This window comes from Peromyscus eremicus, chromosome 9 (genome assembly GCF_949786415.1).
Source record: "Peromyscus eremicus chromosome 9, PerEre_H2_v1, whole genome shotgun sequence".
NCBI lineage: Eukaryota > Metazoa > Chordata > Mammalia > Rodentia > Cricetidae > Peromyscus > Peromyscus eremicus.
The window spans coordinates 27764078-27783372 of NC_081425.1; the positions used below are offsets into that span (position 1 = coordinate 27764078).

At 35.4% G+C, this 19295-nt stretch overlaps 1 pseudogene; it reads right to left on the minus strand.

The window, feature by feature from the left end:
* Positions 1-15359: 15359 nt before the first annotated feature.
* LOC131919822 (small ribosomal subunit protein eS1-like) lies at positions 15360-17409 on the minus strand (annotated as a pseudogene).
* Positions 17410-19295: the final 1886 nt, after the last annotated feature.

Genomic DNA, 19295 nt, shown 5'->3' on the forward strand with positions numbered 1-19295 from the left:
TCTATCTATCTATGTATCTATCTATCTATGTATCTATCTATCTATGTATCTATCTATCTATGTATCTATCTATCTATCTATCTATCTATCTATCTATCTATTTATCCATCATCTACTTATCTATCTTCTATCTATCTAGATGTTTATCTAGATATTATCTAATTTATAGTATATACATAGATTGTGACTACCTTGCTTTTAATAATCTTATGAAAAAATCAAACATTCAGCTAAAAGGAAACTTTATCATTAATGATAGCTTGAATGTTGTAAGTTTTATGTGGAAAAACAACATATCTTAAAAATTGGTGTAATAGGAAACTGGAGAGAACGCTCAATAGTCAAGAGCACCTGCTGTTTAATCATAAGTTCCAGTTTGACTCCAAGCACCCACGATTGATGGCTCACAAATATTTATTAACTCTAGTTCCTAGATTTTTGATGAACTCCACAAATACAGACATAAACAAACAAACACGGGCGCGCACGCACACACACACACACACACACACACACACACACACACACACACACATGCACACACTCATCTTAATAATCAATGCAACTCAGATCCTGGGGCTTGGTCTGGGATCCATGTGCATTTCTTCATGGGTAGATAAAATGTGAGTTTTCTTTTTCCAAACTCTATCATTGGCATTTTCTTATCTGTCTTATAGTCACAAATGCAATAAAAAATACTGGAGGAGGGCAGCTGGCTAAAAGAACAAAGCCTTTCTACTTGAGCATCCTAGGAGGAGGCTGAAAATAGATGACTGAGTTGGAAATTCATTCTAATTCTTACAATTTATGTGTCAGTGCCTCAAATTTTACTGTAACCATGGAGTCATTGGTACCAGAGACAGTCTTAGTTATGTGATACTTGGCAGAACTAACTAAATAAGTAACTTAGAGAGCACAAGGCAGCGAGTACCTCTAAATGAACATGCATATTTTCTTAGCCAGCCAATGCTAATATGGTCTATATAAGAAAGAATTGATGCTATTCATGGACAACATTAAAGACTCCAATGGAAAAATCAACTGTTTACAGCATAGTTCTTGTGTTCAAATTATTAGTTCACCAATTTGGAAAAGAAGAAAAAGGGGGAGGAGGAGGAGGGGAGGAGGAGAAGGGGAGGAGGAGGAGGGGAGGAGGAGGAGGGAGGGGGAGGAGGAGGAGGAGGACGAGGAGGACGAGGAGGAGAAGGAGGAAAAGTGCTTTGAATTCATATATAAGTGCATCCCAAAATAATTTAATTTTATGTAGGTTTATCTCTGTATGACTATGAATGTATATTTTAGTTCTAAATATTTAAAATTCCTTAGATTTCATTTATCCTGTGTATTTTATGCATATAATTTAATAGCAATATCATGTGAAACATACAGATCTGTCACATCTTCCTGCCTCGTGTCCATTCTAACAATTTTAAGTCTACATAGTAAAATGTTGTTATCCAAAAAGGAATAATTTGAGGAGATTTTAATTCTACCTAAAGAAATTCATAACAATAGTGGTAGAAAAGTGAAACAGGAAATGTCACCATTCCCAAATGTCCTTGACCCTGAGGCACCAAAACCTCTGCCAGGTAGAAAAGAAGATATTGGGGCATTGCTGGGTCAGTGGGAAGTTTGGGGTTAGCTTCCCTGCCCAAACCAAGCCGAGGTGACTTTTCCTTTCTTTGCAGGCCTCAATGAAAAGGAAAACACCACAGTAACTTTGACTATGCAGCCTGTGTGCATGCCATTTAATTCTCTCTCTTCAACTGCCCATTATTGTTGAGGTAGCTGTGTTTCAGTAGTATTGTGGTCATTTTCTCAGTGCTGTATTTTTAAGATGTGACGGGGGAAAATGAGAAGGAAACAAAATTGTGTGGGTATTTAAATCAAGAAGAGAAATTTCAACTGGAATTCAAGACCCTCAATCATAGTTAAGAAAACTTCCTGTGAGAAACAGGCCCAAGAAAACCTGAAATCTACCAATAGCAGTCAGTCTGCTGATTGTCATTTCCCTATGTTAAGGAATCCCCAGTGAAAAACAGCTTTTAAGGTTTGTTTTCCTTCAGACATAGCCCTGTTGTATTTGTATTAAAGATATGTATGTATTTTTACAGCCATCTGAACTTAGGGTATTTAGTAATATTTAGAGGAAAAACTTTGGATTTAGGCCTTTTTGCTATTTTTATTTTCTTTGAAGGAGGATGTAACCACATAAACTAAGAAATATCCCTCCCCTGAAAAGAAAGCTTACCCTCCTGATAAAGAAGCCCAACCAGGTTAAACTTTCTATTCTGGCACAGTCCCAGGCATCCATCTACATACCCCTTCTGAGAAAAAGCACAAAAATCCTTTGTCATCCTGTTCTTGTCTCCTATAACCCCCCTCCACACAAACAGACACACACACAATCACACACACACACACACACACACACAGACACACACATACACACACACATACACAGACACACAGAAACACACACACATACATATACAAACACACACACATACATACACATACACACAAACACACAGATATATACAGACACACACATAGACACACACACACAACACATACACACACACACACACAGACACACACATACACACACACACACAGACACACAGAAACACACACACATACATATACAAACACACACACATACATACACATACACACAAACACACAGATATATACAGACACACACATAGACACACACACACAACACATACACACACATACACACACACACAGAGACACACACACACACACAGACACACAGAAACACACACACATACATATACAAACACACACACATACATACACATACACACAAACACACAGATATATACAGACACACACATAGACACACACACACAACACATACACACACACACACACAGACACACACATACACACACACACACACAGACACACAGAAACACACACACATACATATACAAACACACACACATACATACACATACACACAAACACACAGATATATACAGACACACACATAGACACACACACACAACACATACACACGCATACACACACACACACACAGAGACACACACACACACACACAGACACACAGAAACACACACACATACATATACAAACACACACACATACATACACATACACACAAACACACAGATATATACAGACACACACATAACACATACACACGCATACACACACACACACACACACACACACACACACACATACACACATACACACTGTTTCAGGAGACACAACCTTTATCCCAGCAGAAAGGTCACTTGCCCCTTTGTTTCTTAATCCTGATCTCTCATCATTGTTTTATTTTGGGTTTTAAATGAAACCTGCTGGTTTGATCCGAACCCATTGTGGATGTATAAGGATATAAACGTTTGTCCTTATATTATTAAAGATCATATTTTAAAATAAAAAGACAAGAAACCAATTTCAGTTTAAGATGTCCAACTTTTATCTCCCCTTATGGAAGTGAAATAAATGATCATCTAAGGATTAAGAATAATATTTTCCCTCTCTCTCTCTCTCTCTCTCTCTCTCTCTCTCTCTCTCTCTCTCTCTCACACACACACACACACACACACACACACACACACACACAAACAAACATTTTTTTCTCTCAAATCTATGACTCTTTTCATGAGGCAGTTTCATAATAATTCATCAACTCTACATATTTCTTCCATTTTCTGCCCTCCCATAATGTTTCACATGAAACATTTTTGTTTGTTAATTATTAGCAAAATATAAAACAGAAATAGTGTGCTTCCCATTCCGCATAGACAAAAAAAGTCATTTGATATCATTCAACTCTCTATGGTTAGCCTAAAAACAATCAAATACTACAAATGTCTCTATCTAGGAACAAGTATTTCTGTAATATTCTAATTAATTTTTCTTTCCAAATATTATATTAAGTATAAAGTATATTCTGAAAAGCCCTAATTATCCTAGCTAGCTCAATTGGATGTGTACTTATATTTTCATATCTTTACTATTTATCTCTTCTACACAAATGTTATTACTGATATTTTTATTATCATTATAATTATTACCTTATATATCTTATAACTCTTTCCTATAGGACAAAAGATAAAAGTTAGATTTGATATTCATTTATTTTCTCCTTTTATATAGCCAAAATATTTATACAAGCTTTTTATAAAAGACAGAAAACAGTGCAGACAATTTGCTATTGGATCATCAAGTACTACTCTTGCCTGGGGAAGATAATGTCTTCCACTTTCATCAGCCCTTAGTTGCCTGTAGTTCTTTGTGAAGTACTGAGTCCTCATGGGCTTTCTCCCTGTCCACATTAGCAAGTCTATTTGTTGTCCTTGTTCATCTTCCCTGAAAACACATTTAAGTAACGTTATTCACACTGAGCAAAGTCTGTTTAGGAATATGTATATATGTGTACACACGCGCACACACACACACACACACACACACACACACATATATATATAATGTATATGTATATCTAATGTGTATCATGTAATGATTAATGAATAAAGATACTGTGAATTAGAAACAGAGGGAGAAAGGGTATATGGAAGGGTTTGGTGGAAGTAAAGGGAAGGGAAAATGGTATAATTATATTTTAATCTGAAAAATGAAAGAAATAATGAAAACAACAGAATGACAAAAAATTAGGCGTTAAACAATGATTAAAAATCTTGTCATATCTTTGTTCCTTTGAATTTTCTGAAATAAGAATATTTATTTTCCGTTTTATTCTTTATATTGTTGGCTATCTTGTATCTTTTAGGTGCCTTTTTTCTGTCAGCATTCTCTGTGATGTTTCTATGCTTGTGGTTAATTCACTCAAATATGGAGAGTGAGGTCTGTTGACTAGGATGACAAGAAGTTGGATATCAAACATTACAGTGTTCCAAAGACAAATGATAGGCAGGCTGTCCAAAGCATATCACTGACATTAGGTCATATAATTTCAGAGTGTTTGACTTTTTCACATTCACCATTTTGAAAACATTTAGAAATGGTCACAGCACAAAGTAAAAGAAAATATTGTCAGTGAGAAAACTCTGGAAATATCTTCATCCATAGGCATCACCTCTTAAGTAAATACACAGAAAGTGACCTGTAGACAGACAAAATTGGCTTTTCTGAAGAAAAAAGAATTAATACCTTCTTCTAGAGTCAAATATTAACTCAGCAATTATATGTATGTATAATTATATGTATGATACATATATATCAGAAATCAAAGGTCAGTATTGTTCCTCTGATTTCAGATAGGGTTATCTCTAGATTTGTTGCATTTATGACTTAGATGTATTTCCTAGTTTGCTTTGTGTTTCTGTAATAAAGACCATGTTCAAAGCAACAAGAGGAAGAAGGAGCTTATTTGGTTACAAGTCCTGATCATAGTCCATAATGGTAGTAACTACACAAAGTCAAGGTAGAACTCAAGCATAGCAGGAATCTGGTGGCAGGGACTGAAGCATGAGAAATGGAGGAATGCTTCCTCATGTCTTGCTCTCCATGTCTAACTCAGCTTGATATATTATACAGACCAGAACAAGTTGTGAGGCGTGTCAGGGCCCACAGTGGTCAAAATTCCCCACATCAATCATTAATCAAGAAGGCTTCCCACAGATTTCTCTACAGCCTATCTGATGGAGACAATTTCTCATTTGAGAAATCCCTCTCCCTGGATTTCCCAGATGACTCAACCTGTGTCAAGTTGAAAATAATAACACTAAAATAATAATAATAATAATAATAATAATAATAATAATGATGATAACTAGAACGACATACAACCATACATGCCTAGGTGTTTGTTGTCAGCACTCTGACTGAAGGATGAATGCTGAAGTTCTCAATCCCACTGTCTTTCATTCCTCTGTGAGCATCTGTTTACTTCGATGTACTCTTATAATTTTTTTTTCTCTCTCTCATCCACCCTAACCCTTCACTTCTTACATTCTTTAGTTCCCGCTGTGATTTGGGGCCTTTTTGTATGTTTATTTTTCTCTTCATTCAATTTCATATTTGGTTTTTCTTTCCTCTGACTATAGTGTACCATATAAAGTGTAGAAATGTCTATGAAAAGTCAAATATTTCTGCTAAAAAGAGCAAAGGTCATCTAAGTGACAAGATTAAATAATTCATGCCATCAAACATGTGAACATGTGAAAGAAAGATGCACAAGATCACAAGGACTCCTAATGTGAATGAAGAAACTGAACTTGCCATTTCAATGACCAGAAAGAATGAATTGCTGGAGTTTATAGATGGAGCATAATCAGTGGGTGAGTCACAGTTCCATAACTGATTGGGGCCATTTCATGACTAAATTTGTGGCCAAGGTAGGATGTGTGTATTTTCTTTTAAGTGCACACAGAACACTGCTCGTATCTGTTCAGCTAAAGGACATAGGGGAAATCACAACTTTAAAGGATCTCTCTGTCTGCGCTGAAACATGAGCATTTTATTGAATTGTGTGCTGCTGTCTATGTGGCAGTAAGAAAGTTATGACAAGATAAAGGAGCAGTGTGAATAGAGAGAGCAGAGATGGATAAATCACTCTACATAAGAGGACTGATAAAATGCAGAGCTAGGTGTCACTAAATGAAACATTTTACCCCGTACTGCCAACGGTTCTTTTACTTTTCATCTCTTTGATCCTCAGCATGATTGTGCCCTGTCATTCATGTCTTGTGCTAATATCAATGGAACAGTGACTTTCTTCTATCAAATCATGTTACATCAATTGCAAAAACTATACTCTTTCTAAAATTATTCAAAGTAGAAAGTAACTTATCTTCTTTAACTCCATTTCCTTTGTTCTGTTAACTCTTACAGACATGTAAATTCCAGCATTCTGCACTGTCCTCGTTAACCAAGTCCTTGCAATAAACCTATTGTCTTTTATCCAGGGAGTGCCATCTCCTTTTCTTCTCTGGTAAATTCGTCACTCTGTCTCTTCCTCCTTGTCATCCTGCTGTGTGAAGTGTGTCTCTGATATTGTTGGTTGTTGCAAGACACTTATGATAGCTTGCCTTGACAAGGTCTCTCCAACAGAGGAGGTGTCACTGACCTCTTCAACTTCCTTCATAATTGGATGCATTCCTTGTATGGGTAGTATATAATTGTTTAAATAGACTATATTTAGAACAGTTTTATTTCACAGTAAAATTGCAAACACAGAAGAGGAATTCCTCACACATCCCTTGCTCTTACCAAGCACAGACTCAATTCTGTCAACATTCTGTACCAGGGCAGCACATTTATTAAAATTGATGAACCTACACTGACATTTAATTATAGACTCAAAATTATAGTTCACATGAAGATTCAATCCAAAATATCAAATAGCTTATGGATTTGAAAAAAATGTAACATATGTCTACCATTACAGTATAGTAAGAAGGAATTTCAAAGTCCCTCTGTTCTCTGCCTCTTTATCCCTTTCTGTCCCCAGCCTTTAGTAATTAATGCTTTTTTTACTGCCTCCACAGTTTTGCCTTGTGAAGAATATCATCTTGCTAGAATTATACTGAATAAAGCCTTTGAAGGGTTCCTGCATGTTGTAAAATCTATTTAAACTTCTTATGTATCTTTATGAACTGACACCTCATTTCCTTAAAAACACATCATATTCTCTACTACCTAGGGGTATAACCATTTATTTATTAACTGTCATATTTCTATTCTTGCTCTCTCTCTCTCTCTCTCTCTCTCTCTCTCTATATATATATATATATATATATATATATATATATATATATATATATATGTTTGTGTGTGTGTGTGTGTATGTGTGTGTGTGTGCACATGCACACACATACACACACACATGTAATTGTATATGTACCCTCTAGAACTATGACTCAAAAAGTCTTAAATTGACTCTGTCTATGGTGTTTTGTCAGGTAAGCACAAAATGGATTAAAGACTATTTATTTGCATTTTTCTAGTTGATGTATCTATCCAACTTTTGATAACTTTATATTTGAGTCCTTTTTGTTAAGTAGCCCTTCTATTTTAACATTCAATTGCATATTTTAGACATCATACTACTACATAGGTCCAGCCAGCATTTTTTTGTCTTGTTTTATTCTGGAGGTTATCTTTTTATTCTTTTCATTGTATATTTTATTGAGTGGAACATACAAATTTCAGTGAAGCCCTGCTTGCCAAATATTTATTTTATATGTCAATTCTTTGGTTTTACAACTAATAAATCCTAAATTATCATTTTTTCTCCACAATTCTATTTTAGCATTTTAAAATTATATACTTTTATTCAGCTTTGAGTTAACATGTAGACAGAGCTAGGTTTGTGGGAAAAAGTTTCTCTTCCATGTAGATGTCTCATCTAGCACTCTTTGCTGAAAATGCTACTTTTGTCCTTTGTATTGGTATTGCAGTTTGTCAGAGATCAGTTGTGTATGCTCATGTTGATTTCTTTATGGGCTCTTTCCTATGTTCATTCATTAACATATAACTTTGATAAATTCAACTATAAAGTAAGTCCTGAAGGTAGGTAGTACCAATCCGACAGCCCAGGCCATCTCCTTTAGTGTTATATGCTATTCTGTGTCCTTAGCCCTTCTTACAATTAGGGAATTTCATAATCTGTTCAAAAATATAAAAAGAAACATTTACTACAATTATGATTGAGATTTTATTTCATTAGAAATCAAGAAGAGTTCAACTGGTATTTTGACAATACGGAGCCTTCCGGTCAGTGAACTCAAAACATTTTTCCATCTGTTATTTCACATATTTCAGCAGAGCATTTGTCCTGTGAAATGCAATAGTTTTAATGTAAGTACAAAGCTTTGTACTGTTACTGAAAAAATAATTCTTAAAGTAAGGATGACAAAGTTTTCAAATATTTTTCTACTATCATTACTCAAGTACAAAATTATCAGATCTGTAAAATTTAGGATAGCATTGTCACTATATTTGATTTAAAAATTACTATTTGGCTTGCTGCCTTGAGCTTTATGTGTGTAGGGGTGAGTAGAACTGTGGGGTTCAACTTTCCCTCTGCATCTGTTGACCACCATGTCAGGAGAGAAAAACAGAAGGGGCGATAGAAAGCTTTGTCCGCGTAGCCTGTGAGCATTAAAGGAGACAGCTCACCGGGAGACAGACTCAATTTTATGCCTGAGTATAAGGACTATATAGGATTGAGAAGCCTGAGGAAAAATCCTAATTTGCATTAAGTGGCATGCTCCTATCAGAAGGCTTAGTACGTGGCAGTAGGCTCCTATAGCAGAGTTCCTAGCACGTCTCCTTAGCAGAGATCTGTGCAAAGGGCCAAGCTAAAGATGAATCGAGTATCTGGTCAGTCCTCCAGGCCCAAGGACATTCTCCAGGTAAGACTAGGTAGAGAGCAGGAGGCTTTGCAGGAGGGAGGGAGCTCCATGTAGCCAAGCTCTTGAGATAAACTGGGTAGGCCATGGGGAGGCTGAGACCTCTGACCCATCAGCAATGTCTTCCAATACAGAATAAAAGTTGGCTTTGCTTAAGACAGAATTTCAAAAGTTCCTTTTTTAAAATTTTTAATTAAAAAAGATTTTTAATGTTAGCATACAAAATCATTCTTCCCACTGTGACATTGTCATACATTTACTTTACTTTACTTTGCTCTTATCCTTCCCCATGCTCCATATCTCCCTCAGTCTCCCTAATTCCTCTTGCTGGTACCCTACTCTTGAGGGAACCCTTGGTTCCCTCATGCTTTCATCTCACAAATCTTTCTTTAGTCTCTCCTTTTTTCATTTCAATCATCTTTCCCTTGAGATATCTTCTTCCATCATCTCTCCTTTAAAGAATATCATTAAGGTTCTCTCTCTCTCTCTCTCTCTCTCTCTCTCTCTCTCTCTCTCTCTCTCTCTCTCTGTGTGTGTGTGTGTGTGTATGTGTGTGTGTTTGTGTTTGTTTATGGACTATGTTGCACATGTTGAAGTCAGAAAAAATTTTCTCCTCATAATGTGCAAAACCTGGAGATTATCCTGAGGTTTTCAAGATTCATGTCAAGCACCTTTATCCACTCAGGTGCCATTTCCTTTTTTCTTATACTTCCCTTTTCTTTTTTTCCCTCCCCCATATTTCCCTTTTCTACTTCACATACACACGCACACACACACACACATACACACACACATACACACACACACACACACACACACACACAAACACACACACTCTTAAATGTTGAGTATACATGTGAGTAAATCATGTATTTGCCCTTCTGGATCTCACTTATATGTGTTAACAAAGAACTCTTAAATGTTGACCTCCATTTTCATCAATTTTCCTATAACTATCATGTTGTCATTTTTCTCAAATGGAACAAAACGTCATTGTATATACTAGCTCTTCTTATTTATGTAGTTATCTATTATTGGGCAAATCTCAGCCCTGGTTCGATATCTACAGCTAGATATATTCCTTTCTCAATAGACTCTGATGTTGTGGCAATCCCCTGGAATGTGGCTCCAAAATTCTCTTGAGAATCTAGGCTTTAAACTCATCCCATCATTAGGAGAGCCTGCAAGTTTTCAGGCTGATAATTATCTCTTTAGGTTAAACTCCTGGATTCCTCAGGCAGGCCACCAGGGATTTAGGACTGGAACAGTCTCCCAGTGGAATGAAGTATAGGAGCAAGTAAGCAGCCTCAAGTTCCAAGAGGACTCTGTAGGATCTAGGCTCTAGATCCAGCCCTAGAAATATAGACAGCAAATTGACACTTCTCATTCCAAGTTTCAGAGCCATAATCCTGCTACACAAGTTTCACTACAGCCCATGTATAGATTCTAACATCAATTCTTCCTTATAATTTGTCAGAGAGTGATCCCAGGTCAATGCAAGATGCCAGCAGTGAAGGACTTTCTGTGGCAAAGCTAGTTTAGAAAATATGGAGTAGAAATCTAAGTTCTTAAATACACAGACATTAATGAAAGACTCCAAATATCATAAATAGTCAAGCAATCAAGACCAATTCATCAATTCATAACAATTGTAAATTCACTTTCTTCCTATCAGCACAACATCTAAACACATAAAACAAAAATTATAAGAATGGGAAAAGAATGAGACACCAATACAACAGAAGTGGGGACCAATATGCTACATCAAAGAAAGTATAAATCACCAAGGACAAAACTCTCACTCCAACACAGATCAGTAATAAGACTGACAACAGTTGTACCAGGCATAGATGGAGCATCCATTCTGCAGGGGCTGCTTGAAGTCCTGAACTGTCAGGAATAAAGACCAGAACAAAGGAGCATTGAGTGGGAGAGCTGCCATAGGGTGAGAAATGAAGATGAGAAATAAAGAAGTCAAAAGCAAGAGCTGGCACCAGGATATCTTGCATAAGCTGATAACTTATGTGAAGTGAGTTTATTAAGAAGTACAGCATCATATATACTATTTGCAAGGGAGAAAATGGTAAAGGTCCACAGAGATATAAGTCAGACATCGTTGGTAAAGAAAGAAAGAAAAAAAAAAAGAACATGGGATAACTTAGACACAGCTGCCTGAGGACTGATAACCACATCCCAAGGGTCCCCAGAAACTGCAACCTTCACTCCTGTGAGAAAGCAGTGCTTCTAGTCCAAGAACAACCTTATCAAATCCACTTATGTACAAGGACACAGAACTGAATTCCCTTTGTTTTTATTTTAGAGACTTGGAGTAAGTCTTGGGACTTTGTGTCTCCCAACATTATTGTGCATTCATTCCTTTAAAGCACATATGGGACATTCTCTATGACAGATTATGTATTAGGGTACAAAACAAGCCTTGAAATTGTTGTCAAATTGAAATCAGATAAAATACCTTTACTAATCACAGCTATATGAAGTTAGCATTAATAACCAGAGAAAAAAGTAGAAAACATAGCTATGTTAATAATAATATGTCTGGAATGACTAATACATGAAAGAAAAAATCAAAATGGAAGAAAAGATGTTTTGGTGATTCCTGATAAAGGACTGCAAGTCAATTTGGAAGGCAGGTAAGAATATATTTGTGGCATATGAGAGTCTGTGAGGAAAACCTCACATGTTATCTTTTCCTAAATACTCAAATTTTTATGAGGAAAAATGGCATTTATTTGAAGGAGAGAAAGCAGAAATATGTGGAAGGGTGTAGGGAAATTATAGTAAATGGTGAAATGATATAATTACATTACAATCTCAAAAAATAAAATAAACAATTGTTTAAACTCTTTGAAATAGAAGGATGCTTTCTGTTTCAAATCTAGGTCTAGTGTGGAGAGTGTTTGATGATCTGTGATATTCCATTGTTATAAATATGATGAGTACAATCCTACTGAGTGAAACAATTTTGAGGTACATAATCTCAGAAAATTGTACATCTAGCTCAGTGTTTCTTTATGACTGACATGCAGAAAAGAATTCAAAGTGCTGGTTTATGACTGAATCATGTTGTAATTATCAATTACGAGAAGTACACCACAATCAAAAAACTGATATTTCCTCAAAAACTATGGACTGCCTGTAAAGATCTGCATGAGTTATATGAATGCTATACTTAGTTTATTGACAAAAAAACCCACAATTGGAAAGCATGCTTAATGTCACACACTTTTAATGCCACCTCTTGTGAAACAGGAACAGGCTGATCTCTTTGAGATTTATTGCTCTACATAGTAAGTTCTAGGCTACCTAAGACAACATAATGAGACTTTATCTGATATAAACAAACACCCCCATCCAATAAAAGAAAATGAAGAAACTATTTGTATTCTAGGTCTTCTGAAAATGTTCCCACTGGAAAACCTCCATGATTTACTTGATTTGAAAGAGTGGAATAGGGAGAAAAGCAACAATATTTCTCATTGTATTTGTATTTATTATATTTATAACAATGGAAGATCATAGCTCATCATCCACTTGCCTCACTAGACTTAGATGTCAGTTCAATTTTCAGTTAAGTGTCTCAGATCTTGAATAATGCAACTCATCTTCTGATGCATAAGAGCAACCTAATAAACATTAAGATATAGGAAATAAAGGTTTTGTATTTTTTTCTGATTCTCTAGGACATACTTAAATTTTTGAATAAAATTTTATCTGATATTATCATTATTCATTATGAAATCTACAGTCATTTTTTCTCTTTTTTTTCTGCTTGTATGAATGATTTATTTAGAGCCTTGTATGCCTAATTTCATGTGCTTCAGTTCAGAGTTTATGAAATATTTTGAATCTCCCTCCTTATTCTGCTTACAATAATGGTCATGGTGCCAAAAGAAATTGTAGTCAGAAAGTTTCTCCAGTCCCACCAGGACTCTACATTTCTGTGGCCTGCTTATAAAATAATCATTCAGAAGCTTATATTAATTATAACTGCTTGGCCACTAGCTCAGGCTTATTACTATCTAGCTCTTACACTTAAGTTAACCTATAATTCTTGTTTATGTTTAGCCACGTGGCTTGATACCTTTTCTCAGTTCTGCCTTGTCATCTTGCTTCCTCTGTGTCTGGCTGGTGACTGATGACTCATCCTTCCTCTTCCCAGAATTCTCCTTGTCTGCTTATCTTGCCTGTACTTCCCACATGGTTACTGGCCACTTAGCATTTTATTTATCAACCAATCAGACCAACACACATTCACAGTATACAGAACAACATCTCACTGCAAGAAACTGCTATGGTATGAAGTTCTTTGACATCTTATGGAGAATTGGTCTAAGATTTTTAATTTATAATTGGATTTTCGGTTTTCATGTTAGAACTATAGATCCTGGGCTCTAAATCAGTGTCAGGTTGACTTTATCAATCGAAAGGATAAATGGTTTTCTTACTATACTGTAGTCATCTTCCTGAATCGGAGGAGATAAAAAGAAAATTTAAATTTGCCTGCCAGTGACTAAACAGAATAAGAGTAAATGAAAAACAAACAAACAAAAACCTCTAAGGTGACAGTGAAAAGTAAGAATGCTTTACAGTGTCATAGATGAAGTGTAGACTGAGTTCAACACTCTACAATGGGAACAGCAGCAATTTGTAAAAGAATGTGATAATCTTAAACTACTTGCAAATAAAAATAAATGATTGAATAAATGAATAAATGCAAAATGTTTCAATTCTGAAAATAGAATTCATCCTTAACATCTTAAGGAATAAGTGGGGACACTTTTGAATATTTTATTTTGTACCTGACAGATGTAAGAAGAAAAGTAGGAAGGAAATATTATAAGTAGAAATTGTGGTCAACGCTTATACAACAAAGAAGGAAAGGTGGCCTTTTTCATCACAATTGAAAAGATCAAAGCTATACACTCATTGGAAAAAGTATTTTTGGGAACCAAAAAATATGAGAAAGAACATGTGTTATATGATAGAAGCTAAAGAAACATCAAGAAAAAGCAATTTTGTTTTGACATCCTCTTTGAGAATATTTTCCCATTTCCAAGAAATGAAAGAACACCTAAGACTTATTCCTGAGATTAAAGAGAAATGGTAAATCCTCTATCCCAATACTGAAAATTATCATTCAGTTCACCATTGGAACCCTAGAAGCATAGCATAGATAAATAAATAAGTACATAAAGGAAGAGAGTCTGTGTCATTTTGCCAAAAATAAATATGCTACACAAACAGTCATATGGGGACCCTCTCTTCTAAAAGCAATGATAAAACATAACTAGATCTGCTACTCCATGGAAAAATTCTATCCAAGATATTTTTTTCTATATATTTTGGGTCCTAACTATTGTCACAAAAAAATTAGTTCTTATAAACTATAAATACAAACCTGTTATTTTTTATACATGTTTCTATACTCCCTTTCTTAAAACAGTTGTGTTTTTTTCATTGTCAATCATTGAGAAGTGTAGATAAAAATATAACTAAAAATCATTTGTGAAGGTCTTCAATGTCCTAAGAGCCCAGTTCAGCTACTGACCATGAAAGTGTTTATGTATTTGAATAGCTACTTCTGTGAGTTTTCTGTAAATTCTTCCTTATACTTTAAAATTGGGTTATAAAATATGTTTTTTTACTGGGTGTGAAGATTCATGCCTTTACGAGATGGTGTTTCCATATCCCTCGTACTTTTCTCATTTTCATCCCTACACTGGGGAGGCAGAGGCAGGTAGATCTCTGTGAGTTAAAGGCCAGCCTGATCTACACAAGGAGTACCAGGCCAGCCAGGAACATATAGAAAGACTGTGTCAAATAATTGTATTGCTTATTGGTATTTTGCTTTTTGCTTTTGATATTTCTCACAAATATGATATGTTATTTGTCACTATAACAACTGTGGGTTTTACCAGATTCTGGGACAGTAGGTCATATACATCAGCTTCGTGTCCTTTAATGTCTGCCATCACTAGTCACCTTTCCAGAGCTACTACCTTCATCATAAAGCCCCAAGAGTTTTCCCAATTCACCCTTGGATTTATTCCGCATTTTTTTTTCCTAAGGAAGAAATTGTGATGAGGATTAATGGACTGGGAAGCCTTTTCTATGTCCTTCCCACTTCCTTAAATTTACTTGTCTTCCTTTCTTGGGTCATGATTTCTAAAACCTTGTTCTGGATCTGACAGACCTATTGATGCTGCTCACAGGATACTTTGCATATCTACTTGTTGTCTGTTGTAGTTACACCAACACAGAATAAAAGGAGCAAATAATCTTCAGTTGTCTTGACATCAATATGAACTATAATCATGGTCTACCACTTGACCATAGAGCACAGTTTGTGCTCGGGAAGGCCCATGCCATGGAAGTTACTCAGAATGCCTGCCCCTCTCACCCTGAACATCCCTAGCAATTAGCCTGATTTTCTAAATGAATTTTCGCCATTCTGTAGATCAGCAAGGCTCACTTCAAGCACATGAGCCTTGAGGTCATGTGATTTTGGTTCTTTGTGACTAATATTTTCCCAGTGTTCCTAATGCTGGACATAGGTGGAGTTTTCACAGTATGCTAATTTTTCTTAGAGAATTGTTCACACACTTCCTTCTTAGCTCACTTTTTACCACCTTTCCTTAGCACTTGTTCTTTCTGACCATCATAGTACTGCTCAGAGGGCCTAAAGGACTGTATTTTGGTATTTTAATTTTATACAAGAAACAACATTTTCTAAAGAAATTTGTGATTGCATTTTCATGGAAATACTGGCATTTGTTTCCAAATAATTGATTCTATTTAACTATTGATTCATTTTCTAAATATTGCATAAGTCATAATTATTAAGATTTCAGTCTAATTGTTACAGAGAATGATTATTGAAAGAAAATGCAAGTCCTTCTTAGGGTAAAAGTGTGGTATTTTATATATATGATTAAGTAGAAAATAGTTGAGTGAAAAATAATACTAATAAACTTTTGTTGAAAGATATGAAATCTTATTTTGAAGTTTTTGAACTGTCTGTAGTAATACATAGCAGTTTTACCTATTAATGCACTTTGAAATTTACTTTTTCAGAATAAATTAATTGCTGACAAGACATTATAGTGGTGGCATCTTTCATAATTTAGTTCTACATGACAGATGTGACATATTAACCAATGTTTCATACTATTTTCAACAACCATAATTGGCCTTTTAAAATACTTGTATGCTTACCAAGAAAAGGCAGTGCTACTCCAGTGACTATTTATGATAGCTTCAATATGTACTTTATTTATGTCATTCAATTAAATAACATGCAAAAGGATGATGTATTAGTACAAGGGAAATAGATTTATCTTTACTTTATTCCCAAACACGATATGCTGGAGATACTCCCTAAAGGAAAATGATTAAAAAACAATCATTGTCAAATTAGTTTTAATAAAAAAGAGCTTTAAAAAATTCAGGAATGTAGTAAGAATATATTATACACAAGGGTTCTATATGCAGAAGTAAAAGTTTTTTCTTTTGCTTCAATTTCCTTTCTTAAAAAGAAGAAAAATAAGAAAAAATATATTCCTGAGTATTATTCAAGAAGTATTTTTAGATTAGATAATTATTACTGATGGATTATTTACCTTTTATCTTAAACTCATAAATTATATGTTTATCAACCTGTTTTCAGAGAGAAGGGATAAGTGTAATTACTTCTCTAAAATCCACCACATCAGATAAGATTGATTTTTTATTTTCCATTTGTTGGTTAATGTGCAGTTTTCAATCTGGTTTTGAAGCATTTCTGATTATCTACTCTAGACAATATGTCCAGATATAATCTAATTGAAAAACAATATACAAAAAAAATTAAAAATGTTAGCCTTAAGTTCAGTAATTTCATATCCTAAGCCAATGATTTCTCTGAGGAAATGTTAAAGGGACTCTTAGAGAAGCTTACATCAATATGATGCACTGATAATCTTTCCAGTCCCAGACTGATCAATGAAAGTCGTAGCAAAAGCAGGGACATGGCTGCTCCGTGACCCCAGAAGAAATAGTCTGATTCTTACTGCTGATAGTGGTCATGTAATAGTGAACCTTAAAATTTTGTAGGTATTAGGATAACTTTTTTCCTTTCTCTGATTTTAGTAAAACACTGGACTGGATCTAAAGACCATTGCCATGTTGAAAATTCTTGGCCGTCTTCATTTCTATGTCTCAATTTTAGTTACCAAAGACCTGAGATAACATGAACACTGTACCTTCCTGTAGTATATGCTCAGAACTTTCTCTCCCTTTCAAATTCATAGCCACTTTTTAATTACTTGTATGTATAGACACATATGTATGTATATATGTATGTATATATACAGTCATAAATAGATAAAAAGAACCTGCTCAGTACATGTAGTATCAGTTGTCTATATATGATATCAGGGCTGCTCATTTGATGTTAGATATCCAATTTCAGAGCTCTTATTTTGGAAATACTCTATCCCACTCCCAGCATTCCTTAGTTGTCCACAACTCTACACTTCTGTGATGATGCTTCTCACTTTTATGGTAGCATGTTTGTTGACATCCTCTTTAGCCAAGTATTGTTTAAGAAGCCATGTTGTTTCCAGGTTCTGGCTATTACAAACAATGCTGATATGAACATAGCTGAGCAAGTGCTCTTGTGGTGTGGTTGAGCATTCCTTGGGTATATGCCCAAGTGTGGTATAGCTGGATCTTGGGGGAGATGGATTCCCAATTTTCTAAGAAAGCGCCATATTGATTTCCAAAGTGGTTGTACAAGCTTGTATTCCCACCAGCAGTGGAGGAGAGTTCCCCTAGCTCCACATCCTCTCCAGCATAAGGTTTTTTCAGTGTTTTTGATCTTAGCCATTCTGACAGGCGTAAGGTGGTACCTCAGAGTTGTTTTGATTTGCATTTCCCTGATAATTAGGTATGTTGAGCAATTCCTTAAATGTCTTTCAGCCATTTGAGTTTCCTCTGTTTAGAATTCTCTGTTTAGTTCTATAGCCCATTTCTTAATTGGACTGTTTGGCGTTTTGATGTCTAATTTCTTGAGTTCCTTATATATTCTGGATATCAGTCCTCTGTCAGATGTGGGGATGGTGAAGACCTTTTCCCATCCTGTGCTCTGTACATGAGTTGACTGTTTGAAAACCTGGGGCTTAGGCAGGGACTTTGGCTCAGCCTAGGAGCAGGGGACTGGACCTGCCTGGACTGAGTCTACCAGGTTGATCTCAGTCCTCAGGGGAGTCTTTGCCCTGGAGGAGATGGGAATGGGGGGTGGGCTGGGGGGAAGGGGAGGGGCGGGAAGGGGGAGAACAAGGGAATCCATGGTTGATATGTAGAATTAAATTATATTGTAAAATAAAATAATTTTTTTTTAAAAAAAGAAGCCATGTTGATGAGACTTCATGGGTATAGCTTTCCGGACTCTGCTAGGAGATGCAATCTCACAGCACACTTCCTGTTCCTCTAACTCTTTCTATCTTTCTATCCCCACCTGAAAGATGTTCCTTAAGCCTGTGGAGCAAGAGTAATATTAGAGATGTGTCTGTTGGGTCTGGGTACCATAGAAACACTTGTTTTGTGCATTTTGATCATTTATGGTTTTCTGTAATTGTCTCTATTTGATGCAAAGAGAAGTTTCTTTGATGAGGCACGAGAGCCACATTTACCTGTAGTGTAAGAATAAATATTCATAATATAGTTAGGAATTATGCTGGTTTAGTAAACTTATACCAATAATATTTAATTAACCGTTCCTAAAGTTTTTAGTCATAAATTCTAATGTCATGATTGTGGGAACAAGCCAATTTCTTAGCAACCTTTTTTTTTAAAAAAAAAATGGACAATATTTACTATTTATCCTGTGTTGCTTTAATTAAATACAATGCCGTA